The sequence below is a fragment of the Neophocaena asiaeorientalis genome, unplaced genomic scaffold (assembly GCF_003031525.2).
Source record: "Neophocaena asiaeorientalis asiaeorientalis breed wild unplaced genomic scaffold, Neophocaena_asiaeorientalis_V1.1 scaffold136, whole genome shotgun sequence".
Classification (NCBI taxonomy): Eukaryota; Metazoa; Chordata; class Mammalia; order Artiodactyla; family Phocoenidae; genus Neophocaena; species Neophocaena asiaeorientalis.
The window spans coordinates 5,168,764-5,190,969 of record NW_020185333.1 but is presented as its reverse complement, the minus strand read 5'-3'; positions in this window follow the sequence as shown (position 1 = coordinate 5,190,969).

Genomic DNA, 22,206 nt, shown 5'->3' with positions numbered 1-22,206 from the left:
CTTGTTTAAACGTTCTTTTTTTTTTTTTTTAGTTTTTTGGCTGCACCCCGTGGCTTGTGAGATGTTAGTTCCCTAACCAGAGACTGAACCTGGGCCTGGCAGTGAAAGTGCCGAGTCCTAACCACTGGACCACCAGGGAATTCCCAAGGTTCTTTAAATCACTAAGAGTGGCTGAAGGAACTGCAAACTTGGGTGCTAAGGTGCAAATTCAAACTAAGAAGGCTCTTGTTACTGATTTTCACCTTGTATTTAATGCAGACATTAGGAGAACATTTCTTTTGCTAAAGGACAGCTGCTTTTCCTTCTACAACTCCAAACTCTACATACTTCTTTTTAAATTTTTAAGTCTCAGCCTCATAGTCACTCAATCTCTTCCGATCCAAGTGGATGAAAGATACAGTGTCCCTTGTTTCCTTTCTCTCCTTCATCTTCCACATCCAATCTCTCAGAAATTTCTTTAATTTTTGCCTCCAAAATATCTATTGAATTTGGTCTATTCCTCCCATCCCTGCTGCCACCATCCTTGTCCAAGTGCCCATGATCTCTCAGCAGAACTTCTAGAATAGTCTCCCAAAAGGCCTCTCTGCTTCCATAGTTGTCTATCTCCAATCCATTTCCAAAGAACAAGTATAGTGATTAAAAATTTAATATATGTATGTATGTGTACATATCTAAAACTTTATATCTGGATGTGTGAATCTAGTTATGTCACTTCCCAACTTAAAACATTTTCCGAAGGTTTACTTTGTACTTAGGGGAAAAAAAAATCTGAATCCTTTATAATAAACTACAGACTCCCTGCTTACCTCTTCAACCTTATCTCCTCGTTCCTTGACTACCATGTCCCTATCAACCTGGACATCTTTAATGTTTCAGAGATGCCCAGCTGTAATCCACACTGGGGACATCTATTTGTACAGGTGACTCTCTTTTCCTGAAGCTCTTTTACTTTCTGTTTTCAATGACTAACTCCTTTCTATCCCTTCAGTTTCAGTTCAAGTGATACCTGATCAGCACCACTTTCTAATACTTTCATTTGTGTTAAGTCCCCACTTTTCTGTCACTGAAATTCCCCCCCCAAGGAAATTTTTACAGTTTGAAAATTTATATTTATTTATTAGTTATCTTGACTATTCTTTCTCTTTCTCATTGGCTTGTAAACTCTGAGAGGAGGGTACCACGTTTATTTTATTCCCAGAATGACTGGTGCTTAGCATGGTGCCTTGCATATGATAATTATTCAAGAAATATTTGTTAAAAAAATGAATTAAATATAGAATAAATATTTGGGTAACTGGTAAAATATCTTTTTAGGACTTTATTTTCGTGAGTTGAGAATCACAGTGTTCAAGCAAGATGTGTTGCTAACTGGGAGAGTGAGAAACCAGTTTAAAGGTATACAATGTAGTTCAAGGTACTTTTTTTTGCGGTACGTGGGCCTCTCACTGTTGTGGCCTCTCCCGTTGTGGAGCACAGGCTCCGGACACGCAGGCTCAGCGGCCATGGCTCATGGGCCCAGCCGCTCTGCAGCATGTGGGATCTTCCCAGACCAGAGCACGAACCCGTGTCCCCTGCATCGGCAGGCAGACTCTCAACCACTGTGCCACCAGGGAAGCCCCAAGGTACTTTTTAATTAAATATTAAATGCCACAACTTGTTTCACTTTGGTAGAAAACAGGCCAAGGAGTAAGAGTTTGTTTATAATTAAAATAACACCGAAAATAGCATTTTGATTAAAATTTGAGAAAGTTAAGATCTAATGTATAACCAAAATGAAAGATATTCAAAATGCTTATAAGAAAATCAAAACAAAGCAAATAAATAACATAAACAAGCAAAAGAAACAAAAGCAAAACCAAAAGCTCTCTATTAACAAAGGAGGATGGTAGTGGGGTGGGGAGCACTTCTTTTTCTCTAAAATTGTTAACTACTGCAAAAAAAGCATGTTTACTAAAACTTTTTCAGGGCTATGTTAAGGATTCAATAATATTGAAAAACAATGGCAAATGTGCTTAGTTTGCTTTGGTCTCCTGATTATTTTAGTAGGGGTGATTTTTAGGGTATTATAAGTCGTCTTCAGGAAGGCAGTTAGAGGCCTGGGTGCTACTGGTATATAATAGAAACAAATCCTTGTGTACGGAGGGAAAAACTTTACTGTAGCTTAAGGTCAAACTAGAGCTGGAATATAGATTGAAAAGCCCAGTTTATAACACCAAAAGTAGGGACTGTGTGCCATAATAATTGAACTTCTGACAAAATGGAAGTTACTTCAGGAGAGAAATATAGAGAAAGTTGACTTTATTCTTTAATAAATGTGAAACATAAAGCATATAAAAACTTAAATTCTAAGTATCATTTTAATGTTCAAAGACTATATAATATGTTTGTGTGTTTCTTCATGGAGTGTACATTTAATAGCTAAACATACTGAAATTCTTATGGAAATATTTATTTCTTACTAATTAAAAAATGCATTGGTCCATTGGTTTTATCCTATGGGTTCTCTTACTTTTTATTTACGGCATGAACTATCTTGGTGGCTCATTTTTTTTTGTTTTTTAACATCTTTATTGGAGTATAATTGCTTTACAGTGGTGTGTTAGTTTCTGCATTATATCAAAGTGAATCAGCTATACATATACATATATCCCCATATCTCCTCCCTCTTTTGTCTCCCTCCCACCCTCCCTATCCGACCACTCTAGGTGGTCACAAAGCACTGAGCTGATCTCCCTGTGCTATGCAGCTGCTTCCCACTAGCTATCTGTTTTACATTTGGGAGTGTATATATGTCCATGCCACTCTCTCACTTTGTCCCAGCTTACCCTTCCTCTCCCCGTGTCCTCAAGTCCATTCTCTATGTCTGCATCTGTATTACTGTCCTGCCCTTAGGTTCTTCAGAATGATTTTTTTTTAAATTTTAGAATTTAATTAATTTTTTTATACAGCAGGTTCCTATTAGCTATACATTTTACACACATCAGTGTATACATGTCAATCCCAATCTCCCAATTCATCACACCACCACCCCGCCACCACTTTCCCCCATTGGTGTTGATACGTTTGTTTTCTCCATCTGTGTCTCTATTTTTGCCCTGCAAACCGGTTCATCTGTACCATTTTTCTAGGTTCCACATACATGTGTTAACATACGATATTTGCTTTTCTCTTTCTGACTTAATTCACTCTGTATGACAGTCTCTAGGCCCATCCATGTCTCTACAAACGCCCCAGCTTCATTCCCTTTTATGGCTGGGTAATATTCCATTGTATATATGTGCCACATCGTCTATATCCATTCATCTGTCGATGGACACTTAGGTTGCTTCCATGTCCTGGCTATTGTAAATAGAGCTGCAATGAACATTGTGGTACATGACTCTTTTTGAAATATGGATTTCTCAGGGTATATGCCCGGTAGTGGGATTGCTGGGTTGTATGGTAGTTCTATTTTTAGTTTTTCAAGGAACATCCATACTGTTCTCCATAGTGACTATATCAATTTACATTCCCACCAATGGTACAAGAGGGTACCCTTTTCTCCACACCCTCTCCAGCATTTATCGTTTGTAGATTTTTTGATGGTGGCCATTCTGACTGGTGTGAGGTGATACCTCATTGTAATTTTGATTTGCATTTCTCTAATGATTAGTGATGTTGAGCATTCTTTCATGTGTTTGTTGGCAATCTGTATATTGTCTTTGGAGAAATGTCTATTTAGGTCTTCTGCCCATTTTTGGGTTGGGTTGTTTGTTTGATATTGAGCTGCATGAGTTGCTTGTAAATTTTGGAGATTAATCCTTTGTCAGTTGCTTCATTTGCAAATACTTTCTACCATTCTGAGGGTTGTTTTTTCATCTTGTTTATGGTTTCCTTTGCTGTGCAAAAGCTTTTAAGTTTCATTAGTTCCCATGTGCTTATATATATATTTTTTATATCCATTTCTCTAGGAGGTGGGTCAAAAAGAATCTTACTGTGATTTATGTCATAGAGTGTTCTGCCTATGTTTTCCTCTAAGAGTTTGTTAGTGTCTGGCCTTACATTTAGGTCTTTAATCCATTTTGAGTTTATTTTTGTGTATGGTGTTAGGGAGTGTTCTAATTTCATTCTTTTACATGTAGCTGTCCAGTTTCCCCAGGACCACTTATTGAATAGGCTCTCTTTTCTGCATTGTATATTCTTGCCTCCTGTGCTTCAAAGATAAAGTGACCATATGTGCGTGGGTTTATCTCTGGGCTTTCTATCCTGTTCCATTGTTCTATATTTCTGTTTTTGTGCCAGTACCATACTGTCTTGATTACTGTAGCTTTGTATTATAGTCTGAAATCAGGGAGCTTGATTCCTCCAGCTCTGTTTTTCTTTCTCAAGATTGCTTTGGCTATTCGGGGTCTTTTGTGTTTCCACCCCAATTGTGAAATTTTTTGTTCTAGTTCTTTGAAAAATGCCATTGGTAGTTTGATAGGTATTGCATTGACTCTGTAGATTGCTGTGGGTAGTATAGTCATTTTCACAATGTTGATTTTTCCAATCCAAGAACATAGTATTTCTCTCCATCTGTTTGCATCGTCTTCACTTTCTTTCATCAGTGTCTTATAATTTTCTGCATACAAGTCTTTTGTCTCCTTAGGTAGGTTTATTCCTAGGTATTTTATTCTTTTTGATGCAATGGTAAATGGGAGTGTTTACTTAATTTCTCTTTCAGAGTTTTCATCATTAGTGTATAGGAATGCAAGAGATTTCCGTGCATTAATTTTGTATCCTGCTACTTTACCAAATTCATGGATTAGCTCTAGTAGTTTTCTGGTAGCATCTTTAGGATTCTCTATGTATGGTGTCATGTCATCTGCAAAAAGTGACAGCTTTACTTCTTCTTTTCCGATTTGGATTCCTTTTATTTCTTTTTCTTCTCTGATTGCTGTGGCTAAAACTTCCAAAGAAATGTTGAATAATAATGGTGAGCGTGGACAACCTTGTCTTTTTCCTGATCTTAGAGGAAGTGATTTCAGGTTTTCACCATTGAGAATGATGCTGGCTGTGGGTTTGTTATGTATGGCCTTTATTATGCTGAGGTAAGTTCCCTCTATGCCTACTTTCCAGAGGGTTTTTACCATAATTGGGTGTTGAATTTTGTTGAAAGCTTTTTCTGCATCTGTTGAGATGATCATATGGTTTTTCTCCTTCAACTTGTTAATATGGTTTATTATATTGATTGTTTTGGGTATATTGAGGAATCCTTGCACTCCTGGGATAAACCCCACTTGATTATGGTGTATGATCCTTTTAATGTGCTGTTGGATTCTGTTTGCTAGTATTTTGTTGAGGATTTTTGCATCTATGTTCGTCATTGATATTGGCCTGTAGTTTTCTTTCTTTGTGACACCTTTGTCTGGTTTTGGGATCTGGGTGATGGTGGCCTCGTAGAATGAGCTTGGGAGTGTTCCTCCCTCTGTTATATTTTGGATGAGTTTTAGAAGGATAGGTTTCAGCTCTTCTCTAAATGTTTGATAGAATTCATCTGTAAAGCCATCTGGTCCTGGACTTTTGTTTGTTGGAAGATTTTTAATCACAGTTTCAATTTCAGTGCTTGTGATTGGTCTGTTTATATTTTCTATTTCTTCCTAGTTCAGTCTTAGAAGGTTGTGCTTTTCTAAGAATTTGTCCATTTCTTCCAGGTTGTCCATTTTATTGGCATATAGTTGCTTGTAGTAATCTCTCATGATCCTTTGTATTTCTGCAGTGTCAGTTTTCCCTTCTCCTTTTTCATTTCTAATGCTATTGATTTGATTTTTCTCCCTTTTTTTCTTGATGAGTCTGGCTAATGGTTTATCAATTTTGTTTATCTTCTCTAAGATCCAGGTTTTAGTTTTATTGATCTTTGCTATCATTTCCTTCATTTCTTTTTCATTTATTTCTGATCTGATCTTTATGATTTCTTTCCTTCTGCTAACATTGGGTTTTTTTTCTTGTTTCTCTAATTGCTTTAGATGTAAGGTTAGGTTGTTGATTTGAGATATTTCTTGTTTGTTGAGGTAGGATTGTATTGCTATAAACTTCCATCGTAGAACTGCTTATGTTTCATCTCATATGTTTTGGGTCATCGTGTTTTCTTTTTTTTTTTGCGGTACGCGGCCTCTCACTGTTGTGGCCTCTCCCGTTGCGGAGCACAGGCTCTGGATGCGCAGGCTTAGTGGCCATGGCTCACGGGCCCAGCTGCTCCGCCGCATGTTTGGGACCGGGGCACAAACCCGTGTCCCCTGCATCGGCAGGCAGACTCTCAACCACTGCGCCACCAGGGAAGCCCAAGGGCATCGTGTTTTCATTGTCATTTGTTTCTAGGTATTTTTTGATTTCCTCTTTGATTTCTTCAATGATCTCTTGGTTATTTAGTAGTGTATTGTTTAGCCTCTATGTATTTGTATTTTTTACAGATTTTTTTCCTGTAAGTGTCATCTTGTCTTTTAGCATTGTGGTCAGAAAAGATACTTGATTGGGACATCCCTGTTGACCCAGTGGTTAAGAATCTGCCTGCCAATGCAGGGGGCATGGTTTCAAGCCCTGGTCCGGGAAGATCCCACATGCCACAGAGAAACTAAGCCCTTGCACCACAACTGCTGAGCCTACGTGATTCAACTACCAAAGCCCATGAGCCTAGAGCCCATGCTCCACACCAAGAGAAGCCATTTCAGTGAGTAGCCTGCGCACCACAACGAAGAGTAGCCCCTGCTATCCGCAACCAGAGAAAACCTACGCACAGCAATGAAGAACCAATGTAGGCAAAAATAAATAAATAAATTTATTAAAAAAAATATATACTTGATACAATTTCAATTTTCTTAATTTTACCAAGGCTTGATTTGTAACCCAAGATATGATCTATCCTGGAGAATGTTCCATGAGCACTTGAGAAGAAAGTGTATTCTACTGTTTTTGATAGGAATATCCTATAAATATCAATTAAGTCCATCTTGTTTAATGTGTCATTTAAAGCTTGTGTTTCCTTATTTATTTTCATTTTGGATGATCTGTCCATTGGTGAAAGTGGGGTGTTAAAGTCCCCTATTAAGACTGTGTTACTGTCGATTTCCCCTTGTATGGTTGTTAGCGTTTGCCTTATGTTATTGAGGTGCTCCTATGTTGGGTGCATAAATATTTACAATTGTTATATCTTCTTCTTGGATCGATCCCTTGATCATTATGTAGTTTCCTTCTTTGTCTCTTCTAATAGTCTTTATTTTAAAGTCTATTTTGTCTTATATGAGAATTGCTCCTCTAGCTGTGTTTTGAGTTCCATTTGCACGGAATATCTTTTTCCATTGTCTCACTTTCAGTCTGTATGTGTCCCTAGGTCTGAAGTGGGCCTCTTGTAGACAGCATATATATGGGTCTTGTTTTTGTATCCATTCAGCCAGTCTGTGTCTTTTGGTTGGAGCATTTAATCCATTTACATTTAAGGTAGTTATCAATATGTATGTTCCTTTTACCATTTTCTTAATTGTTTTGGGTTTTATTTATTGTAGGTGTTTTACTTCTCTTGTTATTATAGGTCTTTGGGTTTGTTATTGTAAGTCTTGTAGGCCTAGAGAAGTTCCTTTAGCCTTTGTTTTAGAGCTGGTTAGGTGATGTTTAATTCTCTTAGCTTTCACTTGTCTGTAAAGGTTTTAATTTCTCCTTCGAATCTGAATGAGATCCTTGCTGGGTAGAGTAATCTTGGTTGTAGGTTTTCCCCTTTTATCACTTTAAATATGTCCTGCCACTGCCTTCTGGCTTGCAGAGCTTCTGTTGAAAGATCAGCTGTTTACCTTATGGGGATTCCCTTGTATGTTATTTGTTGTTTTCCCTGGCTGCTTTTAATATTTTTTCTTTGTATTTAATTTTTGATAGTTTGAATAATATGGGTCTTGGTGTGTCTCTCCTTGGATTTATCCTGTATGGGACTCTGCGCTTCCTGGACTTGATTGACTATTTCCTTTCCCATATTAGGGAAGTTTTCAACTATAATCTCTTCAAATATTTTCTCAGTCCCTTTCTTTTTCTCTTCTTCTTCTGGGACCCCTATAATTCGAATGTTGGTACGTTTATTGTTGTCCAGAAGTCTCTGAGACTGTCCTCAATTCTTTTCATTCTTTTTTTTTTTTTATTCTGCTCTCTGGTAGTTATTTCCACTATTTTATCTTCCAGGTCACTTATCTGTTCTTCTGCCTCAGTTATTCTGCTATTGATTTCTTCTAGAGAATTTTTAATTTCTTTTATTGTGTTGTTCATCATTGTCTGTTTGCTCTTTAGTTCTTCTAGGTCCTTGTTAAATGTTTCCTCTATTTTGTCCATTCTGTTTCCAAGATTTTGGATCAACTGTACTATCATTATTCTGAATTCTTTCTCAGGTAGGCTGCCTATTTCCTCTTCATTTGTTTGGTCTGGTGGGTTTTTACCTTGATCCTTCATCTGTAGTGTGTTTCTCTGTCTTCTCATTTTGCTTAACTTACTGTGTTTGGGGTTTCCTTTTTGCAGGCTGCAGGTTCATAGTTCCTGTTCTTTTTGGTGTCTGCCCCCACTGAATAAGGTTGGTTCAGTGTGTTGTGTAGGCTTCCTGGTGGAGGGGACTGGTGCCTGTGTTCTGGTGGATGAGCCTGGATCTTGTCTTTCTGGTGGGCAAGCCCATGTCCGGTGGTGTGTTTTGGGGGTCTGTGACCTTATTATGCTTTAGGCAGCCTCTCTGCAAATGGGTGGGGTTGTGTTCCTGTCTTGCTAGTTGTTTGGCATAGGGTGTTGAGCACTATATCTTGCTGGTCGTTGAGTGGAGCCTGGTCTTTGCGTTGCAGTGGAGATCTCTGGGAGACCTTTTGCCCTTTGATATTATGTGGAACCAGGAGGTCTCCAGTGGACTAGTGTCCTGAACTCAGCTGTCCCACCTCAGAGGCACATGTGTGACACCCAGCTGGAGCACCAAGACCCTGCCAGCCACATGGCTCAGAAGAAAAGGGAGAAAAAAAAAATGACCAAAAAAAATAATAAAATAAATTTATTAAAATAATAAATATATATATTATTAAAAAAATTAAAAAGTCATAAAAAAGATAAAGAAAGAAGAGAGCAACGAAACCAATAAACAAATCCACCAGTGATAACAAGTGCTAAAAACTATGCTAAAATAAATAACCAAAAAGACAGACAGACAGAACTCTAGGGCAAATGGTAAAAGCAAAGCTATACAGACAAAATCACACACTCACAAAAAGAGAAAAATGAAAAAAAAAAAAAATCTATATATTAAAAAAAGGAAGAGAGTAATCAAATCAATAAACAAATCTACCAATGATAATAAACTCTAAACACTAAACTAAGATAACCAGAAACCAGAAACAAATTAGATGCAGAAAGCAAACCCCAAGTCTACAGTTCCTCCAAAGTCCACCGTCTCAGTTTTGGGATGATTCATTGTCTTTTCAGGTATTCCACAGATGCAGGGTACGTCAAGTGTCAAGTTGATTGTGGAGATTTAATCTGTTGCTCCAGAGGCTGCTGGGAGAGATTTCCCTTTCTCTTCTTTGTTAGCACAGCTCCTGGGGTTCAGCTTTGGATTTGGCCCTGCCTCTGCGTGTAGTTCGCCTGAGGGTGTCTGTTCTTCTCTCAGACAGGATGGGCTTAAAGTAGCAGCTGATTAGGGGGCTCTGACTCACTCAGGCTGGGGGAGGGAGGGGTTTGGAATGTGGGGCAAGCCTGCTGCTGTAGAGGCCGGCATGACGTTGCACCAGTCTGAGGAGCGCTGTGTGTTCTCCTGGGGAAGTTGTCCCTGGATCAAAGGACCCTTGCAGTGGCGGGCTGCACAGGCTCCCGGGGAGGGGAGGTGTGGATAATGACCTGTGCTTGAACACAGGTTTCTTGGTGGCTGCAGCAGCAGCCTTAGCATCTCATGCCTGTCTCTGGTGTCCGCGCTGATAGCCGTGGCTCGTGCCTGTCCCTGGAGCTCCTTTAGGCGGTGCTATTAATCCCCTCTCCTTGCGCACCCTGAAGCAATGGTCTCTTGCCTCTTTTGCAGGTCCAGACCTTCTCCCGGACTCCCTCCTGGCTAGCTGTGGTGCAGTAGCCCCATTCAGGCTGTGTTCACGCAGCTGACCCCAGTCTTCTCCCTGGGATCTGACCTCCGAAGCTGGAGCCTCAGCTCTCAGGCCCCGCCTGTCCCGGTGGGTGAGCAGACAAGCCTCTCGGGCTGGTGAGTGCTGGTCGTCACTGATCCTCTGTGCGGGAATCTCTCAGCTTTGCCCTCTGCACCCCTGTTGCTGTGCTCTCTTCCATGGCTCCGAAGCTTCTCCCCTGCCACACCCCATGTCTGCCAGTGAAGGGGCTTCCTAGTGTGTGGGAACTTTTCCTCCTTCACAGCTCCCTCCCAGAGGGGCAGATCCTGTCCCTGTTCTTTTGTCTCTGTTTTTTCTTTCTTCTTTTGCCCTACCCAGGTACATGGTGTTTTCTTGCCTTTTGGGCAGTTTGATTTCTTCTGCCAGCGTTCAGTAGGTGTTCTGTAGTAGTTGTTCCACATGTAGATGTATTTCTGCTGTATTTGTGGGGAGGAAAGTGGTCTCCACGTCTTACTCCTCTGCCGTCTTGAAGGTCCGCCGGTTCTCACACTTTTAATTAAACTATTTTTGATATATTTGAATTAACAATAGTACAATGAACGTCAAGGAAATGAATAACTCTCAATCAGTAGGTAAAGAAAGAGGCAACAAGTTCAATATTCCAGTTTCTTCAACAGAGTGATTTTTTTCTTTCTCTGCAGGGATTTTCTAAAGACAGAGTGCTAATGGGCTGCAGGCTAATTGTTGAGAAATACTCGTGTTGCGTAGCTGCAAAGATCAGAGATGCGAGTGTAAATAGGCCTGGGTTCATTATGCTGCTTGGGGGCAGTGGCAGGTTCTGAGAGAGGACACTAATGCCTTCAAAGAGATGCTCTTATCAGAGTAGTGGGACCTGGGTCTACAGTCAGGCCAAGAGGCTGCATTAATTCTATACAAGGTCCTATACAAGATCAGCTATTGAATGAAGAAGAAATAAATACAGTGAGAATTTAAAAGAGGGCCTAAAGGAATATTCTTTCAAATAGGTGCTGTGACTTCCAAAGAAATCTGAAAATCTGATGAAGACTGATTTTTTTTCCCTTGCATGTTTGTATGGCTTTAAACTTTCTATAACTTTGGATAAGTGAAATCAAGCTAGGCACCAGACCTTGTAGTTTTCATATGAAATGAAGAATTCTCATTCATTACATTTGACTAAAAGCTCAGTCCATTGCAATTACATGTAAAACTTGCAATGAACTTAAGTCCCAGGTCTTCCTTTCACTAGCCTAGGAATCTTGGACGAATCACTTTACCTACCTCTCTTGGCTGCAGTTTCCTCATATGCAAAATGGAGTAATGGAGTAGGGGAGAAGAAAGCAAATTTTGATCTAGAGAATAAGCTAAGTATTTTAGAGCTCTAAAACCCTGTGACTGTGTAAACAGAAAAGAGAACTGCTCCTTGCATCCATTCTTTGTTGGAGTAGCTGTTATTTCCTGTTGTAAAATTGGGACAGTGTCGAGTTGCCCGGTAGGTGTTAGCATCTATGTAATGTACGTCAGTCTTAATACAGCATCTAGCATATAGTACATGCTAAAAAATTATGGTTATTATTACTCACATTTTATTATCATTACCAATGTGGGGAAGTTTTGCATCTTCAGAGGACTATAAAAAGTATTTGTACTTGGCAAATTATGTAGCAGAGAACTTGTGCTTTGTGAAAGAAATTTCCATTATAAATAAAATACTCAGACACATTTCTCCAAGGTTCATTTGGGGAAATATTCACAAGACCCTCTCACACAAACATACAGGTATCCAACAAGCCCATAAAAATATACTAAATCAAATTTTAGAAAAAGCATATTTAATCTGTATCTATTTATCTGTATACCCATAAGTACATGCACAATATATGCAGTATCCGCACTACACATATTGTCTGTATTGGGGTTTGCAATCTATCAGCCAAATCTAGTCTCCACCTGTTTTTGTAAATAAAGTTTTATTGCAACACAACCAAGCTCCTTTGCTTATGTTTTATCTATGGTTGCCTTTGCACAACAGTAGCCGAGTTGAGTAGGTGCCATGAAGAATGCGTAGCCCTCAAATCCTAAACTAGTTACAATCTGGCTCTTTACAGAAAAGTTTGCTGATCACTGATATACTATATATATATATACACACACACACACACGTATGCATATATGTCTGTGTATCATATCTATACATGTATAAAGATATATAAATATATAGATTCATATTTAAATAAACATACATATTTTAACAACAGTATTTATATGCACATACATACAGAGAGGGAGAAAAGGCAGTAATTAGCATTTATTTATCATTTACCTAGTGCCAAGAATTTTTCATGTTTAAGGTTATGTAATTCTCATAACATATTTATGAGATTGTTAATATTATATATTTTTGTAGAGAGAGGAAACTGAGGTTCAGGGAGTTGAAGTGACATATCGAAGATTATGCAGCCAATAAATAGCACAGTGGTGACTTAAACTCATGCAGTGTGACCTAAAGGTCCAGCTTGCTTAGACCAAATGATGGTGCAGCTTCATACAGGCCCTTATTGCATGAAGTCACATGTGGAAAGGGGGCCATGGGATTTAAAGCTTCTTAGCCACAAGTAGGACTTATGGTGGAGGAAGAGGTGTTTTGCTGTCCAAGTCATTCAGAAAGGTGAGTGTGTGTATTCTGGGGAGTGTGCTGTGATCCCTCAGAACTCCTGGAAAGCCACCTTTTGTTTGCTTTAAAAGGAAGGTAGTGCTTCCCTGGTGGCACAGTGGTTGAGAGTCTGCCTGCCAAAGCAGGGGACACTGGTTCAAACCCTGGTCCGGGAAGATCCCACATGCCGCGAAGCAGCTGGGCCCATGCACCACAGCTGCTGAGCCCGCGCTCTGGAGCCCACAAGCCACAACTACTGAGCCCTGTGTGCTACAACTACTGAAGCCCACATGCCTAGGGCCCGTGCTCCTCAACAAGAGAAGCCACCACAATGAGAAGCCTGTGCACCGCAACAAAGAGTAGCCCCTGCTCGCCGCAACTAGAGAAAGCCCATGCATAGCAATGAAGACCCAGTGCAGCCAAAAATAAATAAGTAAATTAATTAATTTTAAAAAAAGGGAAGGTACATTTCAAGCTTCTCTGTGGTTGGTGTGAGTTTGCTCCAGCACATAAACATGTAAGCATCTGTGATCACATGGAAACTGTTAGTTTATTAAGGTGACACTGAAAGTGGCAGGAAGCTAATGACTTTTTATAAGAATTATAGGCAGTTCTGCCCAGTTACGTTCTTATATTTTGAAAATAAGTTTTAGAATTTCTGCCACCATGTAATGTTAACTATGTGTCACCTTTTCAGTAATTTATACGATGAGAAGTTTACAAATTGAACATTTTACTGAGTCTGTCCGAAGGACAAACTTTTGATAGAATCTGCTTTTATATTCCAAAATTTGTAGTTAGCCATGGGCACATGGCTCTTTCAAAGTTCTATCACTAGACTCATAAACATTGCATCAGAAAAGAAAAAAATTTGAGCATTTGTATTTACAATGAAATATCTAAGAGTTTAAAATGAACTAATATTTTATTAACAGTGCTAAGAGATACTAGATTTGTGCATAATAGTCTGCGTAGGGATAATTACTTTTTATAAGTCCCAGTCAGTGGCCCTAGTTTTGGTGCACATATTTGTAAACGTGGTGTCTTCTTTTGTGCAGCCTATAGTATAAATAATTTTAAAAACTCTGAACCAGGTCAACTCTGTGAGTGTCTCATGGTTTAGTGCCCCTTAATTATCAAGATCAATCAATAAGTATATATCTTATAGCTATAATTGCAACTTAAAAGCATGCTAACAGCTTTATTACAAATGCAGTTAGAGAATTGAGGAGATTGGAGCTTAAAAACATCTCTTTCATGGATCTTGAGATTTAAGCTAATTCTTAGTATGAATTATACTCAGTGTGTGGGTGCTTAAACACATTCATATTCTTGTGGTTGGTAAAAAATTACCAATAAAATGGTATATTTAAAAAACGTGTGAGTTTTTACTTCAGTGTGCAAAAACAAATATAGGTCGTTCCTTGGATCCGCCTTTTTCAGGAAGTTCACTGGGACTTTGTATGTGTGGAGACAGCATCCAGCCAAAAGCAAAATTGTCTTTGAAGCTCATGTTGGGAATCTTTTTTTATTTTTTTTGCGGTACGTGGGCCTCTCTGTTGCAGCCTCTCCCATTGCGGAGCACAGGCTCCAGACGCGCAGGCTCAGCAGCCGTGGCTCACGGGCCCAGCCGCTCCGCGGCATGTGGGATCCTCCCGGACCCAGGCATGAACCCGTGTCCCTGCATCGGCAGGCGGACTCTCAACCACTGCGCCACCAGGGAAGCCCTGTTGGGACTCTTAAGTGCAATATTTATTGCTTTCTAAGGCCTAAAATTTATGTGTAGATATACTGTCATGAAACCTTATTTGATATTCAAATGTTCACTTTATATCTTCCACTCACCCCCAGGACTATTTCTAATATCAACACAGCCTTTTTATGTGTTTTCTGGTTTTGTTTTTAATACCACTATTGGCAAATACACTTTAACACTGGCAAATAATCATCATGGGAGAGTTATTTATGCTCCTAGAGATAGAATAATTAAAAAAATATTTTTGAAGGGTTTACATCCATACTTTGGTATGTCTCAAGCTTCAATTTCAAAAAGAATAAAGGAGAATCAAGTAGAGAAGAAACTGATTTTGGATTTCAGTCACCACTCTTGTCATTTGTACTTAAAGCTGATGGTGAACTGTTGAACATATGGATGATATAAATTTATGTGAATCTCAAAAATATGAGGAAAAACAACTCAGCTCTCCATGGTTGAATAAACAAGGTGGGAACTGCCTCTTCCCAAAGTGTATTTTAATCTTTTTCAATTTTTCTGCTGTCTCTTCATATATTAGTGGTCGATAGTTATTAATTTATTTGGCATTTATCATGCCCATGTTAATTCATGCATATCTAATATGCCTTAATTAGAATTGGGAGGAATTTTCTGGTATGGTGGGCTAATTCTAATGTATTTTCTGAGAGAAAATGAATATTTTCACATGAATCCCACTGCAATTTACTAATTAATATACTTTAGGATATACAGAGTGATATTGGAATCTATACTAAATTAGCAGCAGTTTGTAAATTGGTCAGTATTTATGTTGGTATTTAATGCATCCCTCTATGAAGCCATATATAAGAACAAACTACCCAGCAACCAGGTTTCCTTATAAACTATATTTCTGTGTTATACTTTGTAGACTGGAAGTGTTATAGGTTGAGCTAGACTTCTGTTAGTGGTGAGATGATAGCTGAAATGAACACAAATTCTCTTGGTCATTGTTACCTGGACTCTCTGCTCCTTCCTAAGCCCATCTTCCCTCTCCTGTCGCCCACCTCTTGCTCCTCTTGCACATTTGAAACTCAGTGTTTGGCGTTTCTTCAATTTGAAATTTAACATATGGTCTAAGACAGAACTCTGGAGAGTCAGGTTATGACAATTGAGTTCTAAAGAAACTAGTGCCCACATTTCATATAAAGCTCAATAAAATCAATACCTTCTATGGCCTTTGGTACAAATAATTACTTACTTATGTGATTTCTATGAGTTGACTCCATTTTTAATGCTGAGGAAGAATTATTTAAAACTCATGTTTCCATGACCATGTTTCTAGGCTGTATTATGTGTTTCCACCTCTGCTGTTACCAATGAAATTTCTTATTCTATTTGTTCTTTTACAAAAAACATTCTGATCACTTGAATAGGCTTTAGGAATGAGAGTACAGTGTCAAGTTAAAATCAAGAGTTACACACTGAACATTGTAGGTAAGTGTCACACAATAAGATGGACCTACATTTTATAATTCAGCACTTTATTATTCAGGGAAAACAGAGATATTTCCAAACTGACTACCTGAATTTTCAAAAAAAATTTGTAAAACATCACATAACTATGTGAAAATGTAAATTTACTGCTAAATATGCTATCAGATTATAAACATTTTAAGAGTTGGGACTGTCTTTTTCACTTTTTTTTTTTTTTTTTTGCCAAGCCTACCACATAGCATGCACTTAGCAAATTTTTTAAGAGAAAGGAATAACTTTTGATACTAATTTTTCTCAGATTAAAACATATATAAGTAAAACATAAATGAATTTATGATCAATTTTCAACATATTCCCTAATTTTCTCACTTGAAGACTTTAGATTTTCCCTGATTTAAAAACATTTTAAAATTATAACAAATACACCTCTAAAATTTTAGGTAATGCTATTTGTTAATAACAATTAGCTTTCGTCAAGAATGGAACAGCAAGCAAGCCCACTATTTTAACATTTAAGTAGACTTACCCAATAGCTTCAAACTAGAAACTGTTTTTTTCTGGGTATTGGTAAAAAATCAATCATGTAGTGCACGAGGTTGAGCAGCTTTTATGTTTTCCTTTAAAGACAATTACGTAGTGCCTCAATAACGCTAAGTGCCTCCCAAGGTTATGGTACGTAGCAAATACATAATTAGTATATAGATATTTTTTAGATTTCAGTCACCACTCTTGTCATATGTACTTAAAAAGCAACTCCTTTTTATTACCCAGGAAACGTTACTCTCAATTTTTGCTATTCATTGAGAATTAGAGGTTAAATTCAAAGACTGAATCAGATTATCCTTTCTAAAGGACTTGAAGAGACTACTGCTGGCAAAATTGTCCCTTTCTCTCCAGCCGTAACACTGCAGACTTAATCAGGCCCATTGCTGGTCTCCCGGAATAAGATGTTTATTTCCCTAAAGTAATGAAATTGATAGTATTAGTAGCTACCATTTATTGAGTGGTTATTAGTGCAGGAAACTTATACTAAGTATTTTCATATATTATCTCTCCTTCAGCCCTTTCCTTGTCCTCCTAGTTTCACATAGAGCAAATCCAAAAGATTTACTGATAAGATGCTCTCTTTCAAAGCAGGCCGACAGCCACAAAGTTTAATAATATCGGAAGTTGCAGAAAAAAAAAATGCAACCAGTTGAGCTATCAGTATAAAACTGCCTGTCAGACATAATCAAAATGCAAATGTCAATATTTAAATACTTTTTGCTACAACACAGCAAAAGAGAAACAGTTCAATAACGTACACTGCAGGAAACTGGAGTGATAAATGCCTTTTCAATTTTCTGGAAGTTGTGTAAGAGTAAAACATAATCCAATAAATTAGGTGTTTACTATTACAGGTTGGTTTTTCATTTAGGAAGGGAAAAAGAAGATCAAACGTCAAATATCTTCCCATTTCATCCACTCTGACAACTTTAAATGTAGCAAAGTAGTTTTTTTTTTGTAGTTTGTATGGAAACATTTTATTACATACTGTACGTCACTGTGTATTGCTATATATATTGTAAAATATGTCAAAGAGTATGGAGGCTACAAACACACACACACACACACACACACACACACACAATTTAAAGAAGAAGTAGAAAATTGACCCCTGAAGACCTCCACACAAGTTAAGAAACAAATCAGAGCCTGTGATTGAAAGCCTCCTGTATCCCCTCCCATCACAGCCCCTGTCTTTCCACAGGCAAACACTATCTAACTTTTGTGATACCATTCCCTTGCTTTTCTTTTTTTTTTTAACATCTTTATTGGAGTATAATTGCTTTACAATGGTGTGTTAGTTTCTGCTGTATAACAAAGTGAATCAGCTATACATATACATTTATCCCCATTTCTCCTCCCTCTTGCGTCTCCCTCCTACCCTCCCTATCCCATCACTCTAGGTGGACACAAAGCACCGAGCCAATCCCCCTGTGCCATGTGGCTGCTTCCCACTAGCTATCTATTTTATATTTGGTAATGTATATATGTCAATGCTACTCTCTCACTTGGTCCCAGTTTACCCTTCCCCCTTGTTGTGTCCTCAAGTCCATTCTCTACATCTGCGTCTTTATTCCAGTCCTGCCTCTAGGTTCTTAAGAACTACTGCCCACATGACTCTTTTTGAATTATGGTTTTCTCTGGGTATATGCCCAGTAGTGGGATTGCTGGGTCATATGGTAAAACTATTTTTAGTTTTTTAAGGAACCTCTATACTGTTCTCCATAGTGGCTGTATCAATTTACATTCCCACCAACAGTGTAAGAGGGTTCCCTTTTCTCCACACCCTCTCCAGCATTTATTGTTTGTAGATTTTTTTTTTTCTGCAATGCTCTTAGCTCTTCCTAGATTGACCTTTTCTCCCTTCTCTACCCTACAAATCATGCTGACTTGGTAAACTCCAATCCATCTACTTTATTCAGATGTGCCTTCCCAGGCACCATATGGTTTTTCTTGTCTCCCCTAGCGTTTTAAACCATCTCTATTCTACCATTTGCAAGGCTGCTGCACTTATTTGCATTTCTGTCTGTCTCCCTTACTTACCCCCCCACCCACCAGAATCCCTCAAGGAAGAAATAGTTTCTTAATAATCTGTTAATCTTTATCTTTATAATGAATATAATGAGATTATGAATATTATACTTGGAGTCTGCCTGGGTTTTTTTTATTTTTTAAAATTTTTTTAGACAGCAGGTTCTTATTAGTTATCCATTTTATACATATTAGTGTATATATGTCAATCTCAATCTCCCAATTCATCACACCACCACCCACCACCCCGCCACTTTCCATGCTTGGTGTCCATATGTTTGTTCTCTTCATCTGTGTCTCAATTTCTGCCCTGCAAACCGGTTCATCTGTACCATTTTTCTAGGTTCCACATATATGCGTTAATATACAATATATGTTTTACTCTTTCTGATTTACTTTACTCTGTACGATGGTCTCTAGATTCATCCACATATCTACAAATGACCCAATTTCACTCCTTTTTATGGCTGAGTAATATTCCATTGTATATATGTACCACATCTTCTTTATCCATTCGTCTGTTGATGGGCATTTAGGTTGCTTTCCTGACATGGCTATTGTAAATAGTGCGGCAATGAACATTGAGGTGCATGTGTCTTTTTGAATTATGATTTTCTCTGGGTATATGCCCAGTAGTGGGATTGCTGGGTCATATGGTAAAACTATTTTTAGTTTTTGAAGGAACCTCTATACTGTTCTCCATAGTGGCTGTAACAATTTACATTCCCACCAACAGTGCAAGAGGGTTCCCTTTTCTGCACACCCTCTCCCGCATTTGTTGTTTGTAGATTTTTTGATGATGGCCATTCTGACCCATATGAGGTGATACCTCACTGTAGTTTTGAGTTGCATTTCTCTAATGATCAGTGATGTTGAGCATCCATTTATGTGTCTGTTGGCAATCTGTATATCTTCTTTGGAGAAATGTCTATTTAGGTCTTCTGCCCATTTTTGGATTGGGTTGTTTGTTTTTTTAATATTTAGCTGCATGAGATGCTTATATATTTTGGAGATTAATCCTTTGTCAGTTGCTTTGTTTGCAAATATGTTCTCCGATTCTGAGGGTTGTCTTTTCATCTTGTTTATTTTCCTTTGCTGTTCAAATGCTTTTAAGTTTCATAAGGTCCCATTTGTTTATTTTTGTTTTTATTTCCATTTTTCTAGGAGGTGGGTCAAAAAAGATCTTGCTGTGATTTATGTCAAGGAGTGTTCTGCCTATGCTTTCCTCTAAGAGTTTTATAGAGTCTGGCCTTACATTTAGGTCTTTAATCCATTTTGAGTTTATTTTTGTGTATGGTGTTAGGGAGTGTTCTAATTTCATTCTTTTTCATGTAGCTGTCCAGTTTCCCCAGCACCACTTATTGAACAGACTGTCATTCTCCATTGTATATTTTGCCTCCTTTATCAAAGATAAGATGAATATATGTGCATGGGTTTATCTCTGGGTTTTCTATTCTGTTCCATTGATCTATCTTTCTGTTTTTGTGCCAGTATCATACTGTGTTGATTACTGTACCTTTGTAGTATAGTCTGAAGTCTGGGAGCCTGATTGCTCCAGCTCCGCTTTTCTTTCACAAGATTGCACTGGCTATTTGGGGTCTTTTGTGTTTCCATTCAAATTCTGAAATGTTTTGTTCTAGTTCTGTGAAAAATGCCATTGGTAGTTTGATAGGGATTGCACTGAATCTGTAGGTTGCTTTGGGGAGTATAGTCATTTTAACAATGTTGATTCTTCCAATCCAAGAACATGGTATATCTCTCCATCCATTTTTATCATCTTTTATTTCTTTTATCAGTGTCTTATAGTTTTCTACATACGGATCTCTTACCTCTTCAAGTAGGTTTATTCCTAGGTATTTTTTTGTTGTTGTTGCAATGGCAAATGGTAGTGTTTCCTGATTTTCTGATTTTTCATCACTAGTATATAGGAATGCAAGAGATTTCTGTGCATTACTTTTGTATCCTGCTATTTTACCACATTCATTGATTAGCTCTAGTAGTTTTCTGGTGGCATCTTTAGGATGCTGTATGTATAGTATCATGTCATCTACAAACAGTGACAGCTTTACTTCTTTTCCGATTTGGATTCCTTTTATTTCTTTTTCTTCTCTGATTGCTGTGGCTAAAACTTCCAAAACTATGTTGAGTAATAGTGGTGAGAGTGTACAACCTTGTCTTGATTCTGACCTTAGAGGAAATGGTTTCAGATTTTCACCATTGAGAACAATGCTGGCTGTGAGTTTGTCATATATGACCTTTATTATACTGAGGTAAGTTCCCTCTATGCCTACTTTCTGGAGGGTTTTTATCATAAATCGTGTTGAATTTTCTTGAAGGCTTTTTCTGAATCTGTTGAGATGATCGTATGGTTTTTATCCTTTAATTAGTTAATATGGTGTATCACATTGATTGATTTGCATATATTGAAGAATCCTTGCATTCCTGGAATAAACTCCACTTGATTGTGGTGTATGATCCTTTTAATGTGCTGTTGGATTCTGTTTGCTAGTATTTTGTTGAGGATTTTTGCATCTATGTTCATCAGTGATATTGGCCTTTAGTTTTCTTTATTTTTGACATCTTTGTCTGGTTTTGGTATCAGGGTGATGGTGGCCTTGCAAAATGAGTTTGGGAGTATTCCTCCCTCTGTTATATTTTGGAAGAGGTTGAGAAGGATAGGTGTTAGGTCTTCTCTAAGTATTTGATAGAATTCACCTGTGAAGCCATCTGGTCCTGGGCTTTTGTTTGTTGCAAATTTTTTAATCGCAGTCTCAATTTCAGTGCTTGTGATTGGCCTGTTTATATTTTCTGTTTCTTCATGGTTCAGTCTCGGAAGGTTGTGCTTTTCTAAGAATTTGTCCATTTCTTCCACGTTGTCCATTTTATTGGCATATAGTTGCTTGTAGTAATCTCTCATGATCCTTTGTATTTCTGAAGTGTCAGTTGTTACTTCTCCTTTTTCCTTACTAATTCTATTTATTTGAGTCTTCTCCCTTTTTTTTTGGATAAATCTGGCTAATGGTTTTTCAATTTTATTTATCTTCTCAAAGGAGCAGGTTTTAGTTTTTTTAACCTTTGCCCTTTTTTCCTTCATATCTTTTTCATTTATTTCTGATCTGATCTTTATCATTTCTTTCCTTCTGCTAACTTTGGGGTTGTTTTGTTCTTCTTTCTCTAATTGCTTTAGGTGTAAGTTTAGGTTGTTTACTTGAGATATTTCTTGTTTCTTGAGGTAGGATTATATTGCTATAAACTTCCCTCTTAGAACTGCTTTTGCTGCATCCCATAGGTTTTGGGTTGTCGTGTTTTCATTGCCATTAGTTTCTAGGTATTTTTTGATTTCCTCTCTTATTTCTTCCATGATATCTTGGTTATTTAGTAGGGTATTGTTTCCTCCTTGTGTTTGTATTTTTTACAGATTCTTTTTCTGTAATTGATATCTAGTCTCATAGCATTGTGGTCAGACAAGATACTTGATATGATTTCAGTTTTCTTAAAATACCCAGGCTTGATTTGTGACCCAAGGTATGACCTATCCTGGAGAATGTTCCATGAGCCCTTGAGAAGAAAGTGTATTCTGTTGTTATTGGAAGGAATGTCCTATAAATATCAATTAAGCCCATCTTGTTTAAAGTATCATTTAAAGCTTGTATTTCCTTACTTATTTTCATTTT